The 14,397-nt window shown below is 40.7% G+C and overlaps 1 protein-coding gene across 5 annotated transcripts in view; it reads left to right on the top strand.

Annotated features, from left to right (window-relative positions):
* The window catches only part of UBE2K (ubiquitin conjugating enzyme E2 K), a 57,744-nt gene that overhangs the window by 3,444 nt on the left and 39,903 nt on the right, over positions 1–14,397 (top strand). The window lies entirely within an intron of this gene.

The following is a 14,397-nucleotide window of genomic DNA, read 5'->3' as shown; positions in this document are numbered from 1 at the left end:
TTATTTAGACTAGGATTTAGAGTATTATGTTAGCACATGTTGGCTTATGTGTTAACAAATGTGATTAAAAATTCTAGTATAGACAAGGCACAAGCTACCTTTAACATGTATTAAACTGGTCAAGTTAAAACCTCATTGTGTCTACTACCACATTTTTTAACTTGAACAGTTTAGTACTTGTTAAAGGCAATATAGTTTGTCTGCACTGATCTTTATAATGGGTTAGCACATGTAAACTAACATCACACTTTAAATCTTAGTCTAGAAAAGGCCTCAGTTGCTAAGCTTTCAGTCTATTCTCTGGTGATTTTATTTCATTACTTCTCCATCACATTAGTTTTACAAGGTACACTTTCAGAATTTCTAATATCACAAAAATATATCTTGTGCAAAAACCTTTTAGGTTGCCTTTAAACATCATGAAGAAGCAAGTAAGGGTAGAAGCCCAATTTTCTTCCACTTGACATATATGATGGATAGCTTTGATGGAGAGCAGAGTAGAATAGGCATCTTACATAATTCTAGTGTAGCCTTGCTGGAGCAGTGCAACAGGTAATTGAATCACCCCTCCCTCCAGTCCATCTCTAAGGATTTAGTTTGTGGAGGAGGAAGAATCTCAGTGAGGAGTATGTGTTGAAAAATAAGGTTGGAGGACCAGGACCAGGACTTTGAGGACCAGGTTTAGTTCAACAGGCACTTTGAATCTCTTATGATCTAATACAGTGGTGGGCAACCTGCGGCCTGTCCGGGTAATCTGCTGCTGGGCCATGAGACAGTTAGTTTACATTGACTGTCCGCAGGCACGGCCTTTCGCAGCTCCCAGTGGCCATGGTTTGCTGTTCCCGGCCAGTGGGAGCTGCGAGAAGCGGCGGCCAGTCTGCGCCACTTGTCACAGCTCCCATTGTCCGGGAATGGCGAACCACGGCCACTGGGAGCTGTGGGCAGCTGTGCCTGCGGACAGTCAAGGTAAACAAACTGTCTCGCGGCCTGCCAGCGGATTACCCTGATGGGCTGCAGGTTACCCACCTCTGATCGAATATATTTATGTAGTGTTATAGATGTATATGCTTTACAGAAATAACACATTCCCAGCATTGAGGAGTTTGCAATCTAAATTAGACAAACACAGGAAATGAGAACTGATGAAAATGGAGAGGAGGGTGAAAAACTACAGACTGTTCTAGAGAAACAGCACCTTTACTCAGTGCAGGACCTACTAGCACTATCAAGAGCTGGCATATTGTTTTAATGACAAGATTTACTTTCTTTCTTGGTTCTTTTTCTCTGGACAATTGATGGAGGCTGGCCCAGGAGCCAGTAAAGGGAGAGTACTTTTGATGGAGGAATAAGCTAGCTCCTCCTAGTGCCAGTAGTGGTAGCACAGTGGATGAAAGATCTCTCTCCAGCTCTTGAAAAGGACTAGCTTTAGTATGCTGCTCTAAACACAGTGTTGATCTTTTTTTTCTTCACGCAGTCTCTGTGCCTGTGTCTCCCTGCCCCTACATCAGCCACAGAGACTACTTCACTTAGTTTTTTCAGATTTATTTCTTATATATCTAAAAATAAACAGTATTTCTTGTCCACCATTGACAAGAAGTGCTGCCTCTAGCAAATCCAATTTAGGCTTTTCATGATTACATGAAAACGCACAATGACAATATAGTTTTGTATCTTCTGAAGACTTTAACCATTTACTAGTCACCTACAAGGCAGAGGCTGATAGAAAAGATGTGATGGGCCTTCCAGGAAGGTTCAGGAGCTGGTGAGATGCTCAGCTCCCTCCTAGCAACTGGCAAGTTGCTGGGTTTTCTACCTGGTTCCAATGTTTCGTGTCAGCCTCTAGTTAGTAGGGGCTTGGCTACACCGGGAAACTAACTGGAATAGCTCCCCATGTGGACAGGGTTATTCTGGAATAAGTGTTCACATGGGTAGCTATTTCAGAAAAGCTATTGTGCTTTAAATTCAAAGTCTGCCTTAATCTGCAATATCTTTCAAATGTAGACAATCCATAGGTGATGAACTTGAAACATCCCCTTCCTCACTCAGGTTGCTGAAAGGTAGAGAGCTTTTTTGTTCCGCTCCTTCTTGAATGCTTCTGGTTTTTTTGGTGCGGGGATTTAGAGGAAAGGGGAAAGTAACTGCTGTAAGGAATGTGGGGTTTCCAGTACAGTACACTTCCCTTATGCTTTTAGGGTTCTGTTGCCCAGTGAATAGCTTCAGTGTCTGCCTCTCCTCATAGCATCCTGATGAATCTTGCCAGTGTCACTCTAGCCCACCAGTTTCTAAATAGCAGTTGCGAAAGTGACGGGAGTTAACTGGGGAAGCTATGAGCAGCTGCCAAAGCACTCACTCATGTTGTCTTCAGGCTCAGGAAGACAGCACTGCATTACTTATATATTTGTTCATATTTGGACTACCATAATATTTTCAATCATAATTGATAGAAATGTTATATTGAAATGTAAGGCTGGAAGGATGTAGAGAGGTCATCTAGTCCAGCCCTTCTGTGCTGATGCAAGACCAGATTACCTAGACCAGTGCTACTCAAAGTGGTGGTCTGCAGACTGGTGCCGGTCCACGCACAAATTGGAAAAAAAAAATTGCCGGTCCCCCACATCAGATAGCTTGAGAAGCACTGACCTAGACCATCCCTGACAGGTGTTTGTCTAACCTGTTCTTTAAAACCTACCATGATGGGGATTCTACAACATTCCTTGGAAGCCTATCCCAGTACTTAACTATCCTTATAGTTACAAAGTTTTTCCTAATATCTAACCTAAATCTTCCTTGCTGCAGATTAAGCCCATTACTTCTTGTTCCACCTTCAGTGGACATAGAGAACAATTTTGATCACTGTTCTGTATAACAGCCTTTAACACATTTGAAGACTGTTATCAGGTTCCCCCTTTTCCCCCCGCTCATCATCTTTTCTGAAAACTAAATTTGCTCAGTTTTTTAACATTTCCTCATAGGTCATGTTTTCTAAACTTTTATTATATTTATTGCTCTTCTCTGGACTCCAGTGTGTCCTCATCTTTCTTAAAGTGTCATGCTCAGAACTGGGCACAGTACTGCAGCTGAGGCCTCACCAGCACTGAGTAGAGTCGGACAGTTATCTCCTGTGTCTTGCATATGACACCCCTGTTAATACAACCCAGAATATTACTTTTTTGCAACTGTATCACATTGTTGGTTCATATTTAATTTGTGATCCACTGTAATTCTCCAATCCTTTTCGGTAGTCCTACTTCCTATCCAGTTATTCTCCATTTTGCATTTAATTTTTTCCTTCTAGTTCTTGTGGTACTTTTCAGTTTTCTTTATTGAATTTCATCTTGTTAATTTCAGACCCCAGTTTGAGAACACACCATCGATAATGACCCTTTGAGTATGGTCTTTCAACCAGTTGTTCACCCACCATATGGTATTTTCATCTAGACCACACTTCCCCTAGTTGGCTTTTGAGAACGTCATGAAGACTATGTCAAAAGCATCACTGAAATCAAGATATATCACATCTACAGCTTCCCCTTATCTGCTAGGCCAGCAACCCTGTTCAGTAAGGAAATTAGGTTGGTTTGGCATGATTTCTTCTTGACAAATTCATGTTGGCTATTGCGTATGACTGTGTTATCCTCTAGGTGTTTCCAAATTGATTGTTTAATAATTAGTTCAATATCTTTTCAGGTATTGAAATTAGGCTGACTGGTTTATAATTCCCCTGGTCCTCTTTGTTTCCCTCTTTAAAGATAGGTACTAGACTTGTCCTTCTCTAGTCCTCTGGGACCTCACTCTGTCCTCCTTGAGTTAACACAGATAATTGCTAACAGTTCAGAGATTGTTTCAGCTCATTCCTTAAGCACCCTAATATGAATTTTTTGTGGTCCTGTCTACTTAAGTACATCTAAGTCAGCTAAATATTCTTTAACATGTTCTTTCCCTATTTTGGCTTGAATTCTTTCCCTTTTGTTGTTCATACTAATTGTGTTGAGTATCTGGTCACCATTAACCTTTTAATGAACGCTGAAGCCAAATAGGCATCATATACCTCAGTCTTCTTGATGTCATCTGTTATTAGATCTTCTTCCTGCTAAATAGAGGAACTATGCTTTACTTAGTTTTTCTCTTGCTCGTAATGTATTTACAGAACCTCTTCTTATTGCCCTTTATGTCCCTGGGTACTCATTTTTGCCTTAACCTTTCTGTTTTTGTCCCTACATGCTTGTGATATTCTTTTATATTCAACTGTAATAATTTGTTTGTTTCTTCTTTTTGTAGAATTCCTTTTTGATTTTCAGATCCTGATGCAACCATATTTGCTTCTTACTATTTTTCCTGTCTTTCCTTCGCATTAGGATAGTTTGCTGTTGCACCTTTAATATTGTCACTTTCAGGAACTGCCGGCTTTCCTGAACTTTTTTCCCTTAAGTTTTCTTCCCATGGGACTTACCTATCAGTTCCCTGAGTTTGTTATAGTATGCTTTTTTGAAGTCCATTATACTTATTCTGCTGCTCTCACTCGTTGTTTATGCTTAGGGCTAGTCTATACTAGAAGCACTACATTGGCACAGCTGCGCTGCTGTAGCACGCCTGGTGAAGATGCTCTGTGCTGACAGGAGAGCTAGACGCTCTCCTGCCAACATAGCGCCAGTGTGGACAGCGCTTAGGTTGCTGTAATTTGTGTTACTCAGGAGGGTGACTTTTTATATCGACTTAAGCAGTAGTGTAGACCTGCCCTTAGAATTTTGAAATCTATAGTTTCATGATCACTTTAATCCAAATTGCCGTCAGCCTTCATATTTGCAACCAGTTCCTCCCTGTTAGTTGGAATCAAGTCTAAACTGACTGCTCCCCCTGGTTACTTCTGAAACAAGAAGGTTTCCCCAATATATTCCAATGACTTATTGGATATCTTGTGTTTTGCTATGTTACTTTTCCAACAGATGTCTGGGTAAAGTTCTCCATTACTACCGGGACTTGTGTTTTGGATATTTCTGTTGTTTTTTCTAGAAATGCCTCATCTACCTCCTCCTCCTCTTGATTTGATGTTCTGTAGTAGATCCCTACCAGGACACTACCTCTTCACCCAGAGACTTTCAACTGGTCTGCCTCTTATCTCCTTCGGGATCTCACAATAAATGTCTATATTCTTGGTGTATAATGCAACACAACCTCCTTTTTCCCCCCTACCTGTTCTTCCTGAACATGGTATAATTCTCTATGCCAATATTCTAGTCATGAGATTTATACACCCAGTCTTTATAATGCCAGTTAAGTAGTAATTTGGCTTATGTACTAATATTTCCAGTTCTTCCTGTTTATTTTCCTTACTCCTTGCATTTCTGTATAGACGTTCAAGATGTTGAGCAGATTCCCTCACTGTTTCCCTCTTGTTGGTCCTGTGACCCTTCTGTTAAGGTCACCATTTTTATACCTGCCTGTGGGCTGATATCACCTGTCCTCTTTGAACCTGGTTTAAAGCTCTCCTCATTAAATTGGTGAGTTGGTGTCCCTGCCTGGAATGGGAAGGATGGACAAGAACATCACACTTGCTCCCAGAGCCGTGAAGTCACTGTGCAGGGGCCTACCTGGCAATATCATTAGTGCCCAGGTGGATGAGCAGAACATCCCGGGACATCCTGTCAGATTGGCAGATAGAAGCTTAAAATTCAGTTCTACTCTGGAAAAGTGACTAAAAATAGCACATTGCTGCTTTTTGCTCCTGTTAGCACTGCAGGACCAATGTAGCTATGAAAGAGTGAGGTAGTTTCTACTGTGACTTGTGCATCAGCAACAGAATTGTTAATGAACAGAACCAATAATGTTCCTGCTAACACATGCACTTAACTTGATTCATATGAGTAGTCCTATTGAAAGCAGTGTGCAGTTGGTGAGCACAAGGGAACTACTTGCATGAATAAGGTTAGGCCTTGTCTACATGCTAAGGTGTTTTGGCTACAACCTGACGTGAATTTTAAACTGATACTATTATAAAGCCCTGGTATAAAGTAGCTACTCTTATTCCAGTATGGGATAGTAGCTTTTTATGGTTGACTTGTCATTTGGGAAAAGGGTGTATGCTAACCAAAAAACCCACACATGTTCGAGAACAAGTGTCCCCACATGGTTGATGTAACTATGTTGGTATAACTGATAAAGCTTTCTCATATAGACAGACCTTATGAGTTTGCAGGATTAGGATCTCTGTTCTGATTTCAGAATTTTCCATTGCTATGAGCCAGAAGGAACCATGCTTAATTTTCAGATCCCAGGTTGAATTCTTATCATTAGCAGTTGGAAGAACATATCTTTGCTTTTATAGTGAGCAGTCTTTTTGGACTAGAATCATGGAGTGATAGTAGATATTGAATGCCACAGTGTCTGTCTTTGTCTTTACTATGACAAGTGACTGTCAAATCTTTGAATTTTAGAAAAGTTATTGGTTGAAGTGCTTCTTTGCCTCACCCTCCACTTATGAAAGGAATTTTCCACTCTGTAATCATAAGTAGATTTTTCAAGCTCTGCCCATGTTGATTACATAAACAATTTGTCATAAACAAAGTTAATAGCATGTTATCACTCTTTAGTGTACAATACCCAAACATGAGTTAAATGGAATTCAGGAAGCCAGGGGTGTATGTCCTGCAGGTGGTACTGGATGAGACTGCAGGATGATTTTGCATATCAGCTGGCTTTTAAAGGGACTGCACTACAATTAGCTGGTGTTCAATAGCTTGCTCAAAGCAGAAGAACTTACTAACAGGATTTCAGAAGACTGTTCTCTTGGTTCCCAGTTCTGGAGCAGTCTTTTAAAAACCTGCTGGTTAACTCACACTTTCATCCTAAACATGTTTATCGGAATTTTATGGCTGTTCCTCAAGACCTTTGAATCAAGTGTGCTGTATTCACTGTTAAAATCAATATTTTTCTCATGCAAATGCTAATAGAAAAACTGGATAGTGTGTTAATGTTCCTACTAATAGTATTTACACTAATGTAGTATTTCATTATGACCTGTAAGTATTCAGAACACTTTTTTATGTAAAATATCATTAAACATGTGCATGACCATTTGACTAGACCTGTGGGTTGACCAAGGAATCAGGATAATAGGACAAATGAAGTGAGGCCCTAGCACTCAACGTGATGGCATTTTTGCCTGTATGTATATAATGTGATAACTTTTGAAAACTTCAGCTAATCACTTGCAAACATTCAGGGAAAAGTTTTGGTATCAATGGGCAGAACCCTATTGATTTTGGGGAAAATTGGAAGAGCCAGTAAAATCAGGCTCACTAAATTCAGGATACAGCAGTGGGGAGGGAAGTAAAGTCTCTATGGAGATGAGCATGAGGTTGGGATCTCAGGGTGGGGTTAGGGTACTAGAGAACTTCCTTTGCCTAGAGCAGGGGTTCTCACATTTTTGTACTGGTGACACCTTTCGCACGGCAAGCCTCTGAATGAGACCCCCCCCATACATTAAAAACAGTTTTTTATATGTTTAACTCCATCATAAATGCTGGAGGTAAAGTGGGGTTTGGGGTGGAGACTGGTAGCTTGCAACCCCCCCATGTAATAACCTCGTGATCCCTTGATGGGTCCCAACCTCCAGTTTGAGAACCCCTGGCCTAGAGCACCAAAAGGAGACACTGGGCCTGATTTTAGTGGAAATGAGGGTGCTTGGAAGCCTTTCATCCCCTGATCTGGCCAGCACCCCCCTTGCCAGGACTCTCATCCCCTGTATCCTGATTGACCAAATGGTGACATAGGGATGAGGGGCCTGGTCATAGTGGAGGTGAAGGACCCTGCTAGATGTTCAGTTCCACCTACATAAGCAATGAAGAGTATGACCCTCTAGTTTAATCTGATTTACCCTTCTGAAAATTTCAGACTGCTAGGTTAACACTTTTCATTACACTGAATTGAAATGTATTTAAAAATAAAGATATATCACAATTAGTTTTTCTTATACTGCTGCTGATGGGAATCTTGCTTTTTTTTTTTTTTAAAGTGATGTCATTTGCAGTGGTTGGGACCCTAATGTCAAAATGTGCGAACAAGTTTTTAAATTACTTTGCCTTCTGATTTGTTAAATTAGTAGTAATCTACTATGTAATTTTTGTGTTATAGTCAAGAGTTAACCAGTTTCTAGCCTGCTTTCATAATCTTTAAGGATTTGTTACGCTGTCCATGTAATTTTTTAATAACAATAGTCGCCAACAATAGTAGCCTAAGAAAAGATAAGTATACTTGAAAATACATTTAATTATATTTCATAGCTAATCTGCTGAGGGTCTTCTTACTTTTTGACAGACTTCTGAACAAAACTTTACTTCTCTCCATAAAAAGGAGTGAAGAGTTTTGCTCAAGCTTATGTAATAAAGTTAATTAATTTTTATGATATTGTACAATGCTCTCTGGGTTCCCTGTCTGTTTTTTGTACTTGTAACTAACTGACTGACTACATTTGTTCTGTGATCTCTGATTTAGGAATATTTTTAGTTTGGGGAGTAAAATCTATTTTGTGGACTAAAATACAGCTAATATGGTTGGTAACAGACTCTACATACTAAAAAAAGAAAAAAAAAATCAAAATGTATGGCCAAATTGTAAAATAACATTTATAATGGTTTAAAAATATCCCAAATCAATAATTCCTTTATTTTACTTAAGCAGATAGTATAGATCCTTCCATGTTAGAAGTTTATAGTTAATTTTCTTTTTATTTAAAAGTGAAGTTAAAGGTGTCTTGTCTTAGACTATGTGGGTGAGAAGGAAGGAGTATAATTTTTGAAAACAAGGGTAATCCTGCAGTCTCTTCACATGTAGAACTACTAGTGACCTCAGTGAGAATTGACTTGTGGAATTGACTGCTGGATCAGGTCTGAAGTAAACAATAATCTTGTGTATTTGCACATATAATGGGCTATTAACATTTCTCATTAAAACAGTTTGTCTGTGAAGCTTTTCAGTTTTATAGCATCAAAGAGAAAAGTGTGTATAAAAACAAAAATACAATCTTACACCTCTGTGAAGTTGCTCCTTCATCTGGGCTTTGTGTCTCTACTGTTTTCTGTATGATTTATGTTGTAAACTCTTCGGTGCAGGGAACCCTTGCACTGTGTCCTGTGGAGCAGTGGTTCTCAAAGCCGGTCTGCCGCTTGTTCAGGGAAAGCCCCTGGCGGGCCGGACCGGCTTGTTTACCTGCCGCGTACGCAGGTTTGGCCGACTGCAGCTCCCAGTGGTCGCAGTTCACTGCTCCACGTCAATGGGGGCTGCGGGAAGCGGCACGGGCTCAGGGATGTGCTGGCCGCCCTTCCCGCAGCTCCCACTGGCCTGGAGCGGCGAACTGCGGCCAGTGGGAGCCGCAATCGGCCAAACCTGCGTATGCTGCAGGTAAACAAAGCAGTCCGGCCCGCTGGGGGATTTCCCTGAACAAGCGGCGGACCAGCTTTGAGAACCACTGCTGTAGAGTACTTAGCATGCTTTTGTCATTCAGATGGTGTTCAGTGTTTAGTGATGCCTACCAAAACTCGTGTGTAAGGGTTTATCCATGCTAGGAAGTTGTAACAGTTTAACTATGGCTGTATAATGCCTGCAGCCTTTTCCCCCTTTCCCCCCCACCCAGTGTGGACATAGTTATGTTGCTATAAAGGTGCTTTATACCTGTACAGCTGTTCCTGTACTGGAAGGGGGATAACTATACTGATATAATGCTTTTACCTGTAATTATTCTGGTCAAAAAGTCAGATCCTTATCCAAAATAATTATACCTGTAAAACTTTTCAGCATAGACCAGGCATAAGATTCCAAGGTAGGAAGAAGTATGTGCTTCTTAGCTCTCTTCTTCTAAAATTTCATACAACTAATTAGTTCTTTGAGTAATCGGAGCAACAAATTTTGTAACAGTGATATCTCAACACTCAAAACATTGAGGCCATTCCATTCTAAACACCTATTTTTACTTCTTCATAATGGTTTCAACAACTTCCCTTTTGGACTAAAACCTCTCTCTATTAGCCCAAATCTAACTTTTTTTATGTGGAACAGTTTCAATAAATTTGATTTTCTCTCTGAGAGACTCTAGGCATGCACACCACTCTGATTGAGGTGCTCGCATAGAATCATAGAATATCAGCATTGGAAGGGACCTCAGGAGGTCATCTAGTCCAACCGCCTGCTCAAAGCAGGGCCAATCCCCAATTTTTGCCCCAGATCCCTAAATGGCCCCCTCAAGGATTGAACTCACAACCCTGGGTTTAGCAGGCCAATGCTCAAACCACTGAGCTCTTCGCACTCTGCTGTGGACTTAACTATCTTGAGCAATTTTGTATCATTGCAAATTTGCCACCTCACCGTTTACCCTTTTTTCCAGATCATTTATGAATATATTGAATAGGACTGGGCCTAGTACAGACCCCTGGGGGACACCACTATTTGCCTCTCTCTATTCTGAAAACTGACCATTTGTACCTACCCTTTGTTTCCTGTCTTTTAACCAGTTACCAGTCCATGAGAGGACCTTCCCTCTTATCCCATGACAGCTTACTTTGCTTTACGAGCCTTTGGTGAGGGACCTTGTCAAAGGCTTTCTGAAAATCAAGTACACAATATCCACTGGATCCCCCTTGTCCACATGCTTGTTGACCCCCTCAAAGAATTCTAGTAGATTGGTGAGGCATGAGTTCCCTTTACAAAATCTATGTTGACTCTTCCCCTACGTTCATCTATGTGTCTGACAATTTTGTTCTTTACTATAGTTTCAACCAGTTTGCCTGGTACTGAAGTCGGGTTTACTGGCCTGTAATTGCCAGGATCACCTCTGGAACCCTTTTTAAAAATTGGTGTCACATTAGCTATTCTCCAGTCATTTGGTACAGAAGCTGATTTAAATGATTAGGTTACAGACTACAGTTAGTAGTTCTGCAGTTTCACGTTTGAGTTCCTTCAGAACTCTTTGGTGAATACCATCTGGTCCCTGTGACTTATTACTGTTTAGTTTTTCAGTTTGTTCAAAAACCTCCTCTAATGACTCCTCAATCTGGGGCAGTTCCTCAGATTGTCACCTGAAAAGAATGGCTCAGGTTTGGGAATCTCCCTCACATCCTCAGCCGTGAAGACTGATGCAAAGAATTCATTTAGTTTCTCCTCAATGGCCTTATCGTCCTTGAGTGCTCCTTTAGCATCTTGATCGTCCCGTGGCCCCACTGATTGTTTAGCAGGCTTCCTGCTTCTGATGTACTTAAAATTTTTTGTTTGGGATTACTTTTTGAGTCTTTGGCTAGCTGTTCTTCAAATTCTTTTTTGGTCTTCTTAATTATATTTTTACATTTCATTTGCCAGAGTTTATGCTCCTTTCTATTTTCCTTACTAGGATTTAACTCCCACTTTTGAAAGGATACCTTTTTGCCTCTCACTGCTTCTTTTACTTTGGTGTTTAGCCACGCTGGCACTTTTTTGGTTCTCTGACTGTTTTTTTTAATCTGAGGTATACATTTAAATTGAGCCTCTATTATGGTGTCTTTAAAAAGTTTCTATACAGCTTGCAGAGATTTCACTTTTGGCACCGTACCCTTTAATTTCTGTTTAACCAACCTCCTCATTTTTGTGTAGTTCCCCTTTCGGAAATTAAATGCTACAGTGTTGGGCTGCTGTGGTGATTTCCCTGCCACGGGGATGTTAAATTTTAATTATATTATGGTCACTATTACCAAGTGGTCCAGCTATATTCACCTCTTGGACCAGATTCTGTGCTCCAGTTAAGGCTAAATTAAGAATTGCCTCTCCTCTTGTGGGTTCCAGGACTAGCTTTTCCAAGAAGCAGTCATTTAAGGTGCCAAGAAACTTTATCTCTGTATCCTGTCATGAGGTGACATGTACCCAGTCAGTATGGGGATAGTTGAAATCCCCCTTTATTATTGAGTTTTTTAATGTTAATAGCCTTTCTAATCTCTCTGAGCATTTCACAGTGACTATCACCATCCTTTTCAGGTGGTCGGTAATATATCCCTACTGCTATGTTGTTGTTCTTAGAGCATGTAATTACTATCCATAGAGATTCTATGGTACAGTTTTGGTTCATTAAAGATTTTTGCTTCATTTGATTCTATGCTTTTTCACATATAGTGCCACTCCCCCACCAGCACAACCCGTTCTGTCCTCCTGATATATTGTGTACCCTGGTATTACTGTGTCCCATTGATTATCCTCATTCCACCAAGTTTCTGTGATGGCTATTATATCAATATCCTCATTTAAAATTAGGCACTCTGGTTCACCCATCTTATTATTTAGACTTCTAGCATTGGCATACAAGCACTTTAAAAACTTGTCACTTTTTGGCTCGCTGTCATTACATCGTATAATTGAATGGTACTTTTTTTCATTTGACTGTTTCTCATCAGATCCTACCTGTATTTTATCATCTTCCATCCTCTCCTCCTTCCTGGGACATAAAGAATCTCCATTAATAGATCTTCTTCTAAGGGATGTCGCTGTCTGAACCATGTGCTCCTCCTCACGTGTCGGCTTTCCCCCAGCCCTTAGTTTAAAAACTGCTCTACGACCTTTTTAATTTTAAATGCGAGCAATCTGGGTCCATTTTGGTTTAGGTGGAGCCCATCCTTCCTGTATAGGCTCCCACTTTCCCCAAAATTTCCCCAGTCCCTAATAAATCTAAACCCCTCCTACTTACATAATCATCTCATCCACACATTAAGACCCTGACACATGGTAACAGCCCACTTTGAATCCTAGTTGAGACAAAACCTTTAACAGAGGAAACCAGGAAGTCTGCACTTGAGTTTTCAGGTTCTTAGAGAGTTTCCTTTCCTATACTTGGTTTTCTAAGGAGATTAGCAGTGTATTTTCTCCTTCTTGTGGAGGAAAATATTTTTGTAAAACCTTACTGGTCACTTTTATTTATTAAACATGTACCTATCATTCTAGCATCTGGGTGCATTTACATTAAATAAAGCCGCAGTATTCCCACAAAGGGCAATATCAATTAAAACAATGGAGTGTCCCATTCCAAACACTGGTATTTACAGCAATAGTGCTGCAATGTAAAATAATACTTGAAATACCACCCCAACCTTGGAAATACAACTTATTTCCTCTCCAAAGCGTATGATTGAGTTGAAAGATGAGCCTTGCACTGTCTTGAAGGTCAGCAAACTCTGACTTCAATTGGCTGACAAAGAGAAACACTCAAGAACTCGTCTTGTGTCCCAGAGTGCAAATCTGGGGACTCTGAGCAAGTGTCCGTCAACGTCAATGTAATGCATAAACAGTGCCTCGCAATTCAGTGCTCATGGAAATTACCACAGAATTGTGCTCCAAAATCTCAATTAAAAAAAAAAAATTCTGTCTTTATGGCTGCAGAGACCAACTTGAAAGCATGAATCAAGTGTGAGTTTGAAACAGTGACGGCTGAGGCGTCCCATCCTTCTCAAACAAGTCTCCAGATTTTGTTGCTGTGGAATTTGTATTTTGCTTCACCCAGGCACCTGACATTTTGTTTTATTTCCTGGCCCTTCTGGGACCTGCCTGCAGGTCTGTTGCTCTCTTACTTTTTGTAAAAGAGGGCATTAACTGAATTACAGTGCATTCTCTCTGGAGGGTTCCATTGAGCTAGGTAGAAGGGAGATAAGAAACTAGAGTCTCATCTTGCATGCAAGGAGGGTACGGGAGCCAAAAGGGTAGTCTGGTTAGCTGGGCTATTTGGCGAACACCACAACAGCTGAGACCCAGAAAGATGAGCTGGTGAAACTGCTATAAACTCCTTCCTTACCTGACACACATGTGAGGCAAAAATGGATCTTAGCTGGGCTGCCTGGACAATGTCATGGAAACTGAAGCCTGGGGAAGGGACCCAGACTGCCTGGATAATATAATGAAAAAAAAACCCTTACATAATCATTGACAAGTTTTAAATCAATGAGTGTTTTCAGCTTTGAGCCATGTGGTTGGGAGGAGGTGGTCAGGAGGTTGAGAATGAAGGTTATTTTAATGGCAGCAGAAGAAACTTAACGGGACATTACAAAATTGTCAACCTAAATTACATCTATATGCAGCCACCGCAGTAAGTAAATTGCTTTTGCATATTGACATTACACTTCATGTTGGCTGTTGAGTCCTCACTAGCAGTGCTTGCCTTGATGCAGAGAGCTGTGCAGTCTGGGTGCTATCCCACTCTGCAACTTGCCACCAACTAGCGCAGGGTGTTTTGGGAAAGTTTTGCAATGTCTCGTGGGGGCAAATGAGTCACGCAGGGATGACTGGGAACATGATTTCAACATCCCATAATTTCATCTGCATTCCATAATGTTTTGTGCCTCTTTTCAAAATCCCTGCAAACCTGCTGGGATGCATGGCTAGAAAGGGTTAAACATCCTG

Source organism: Chelonia mydas, chromosome 4 (assembly GCF_015237465.2).
Source record: "Chelonia mydas isolate rCheMyd1 chromosome 4, rCheMyd1.pri.v2, whole genome shotgun sequence".
Classification (NCBI taxonomy): domain Eukaryota; kingdom Metazoa; phylum Chordata; order Testudines; family Cheloniidae; genus Chelonia; species Chelonia mydas.
The sequence above is the reverse complement of the archived record's forward strand: the minus strand, read 5'-3'. Positions and strand labels throughout refer to the sequence as shown.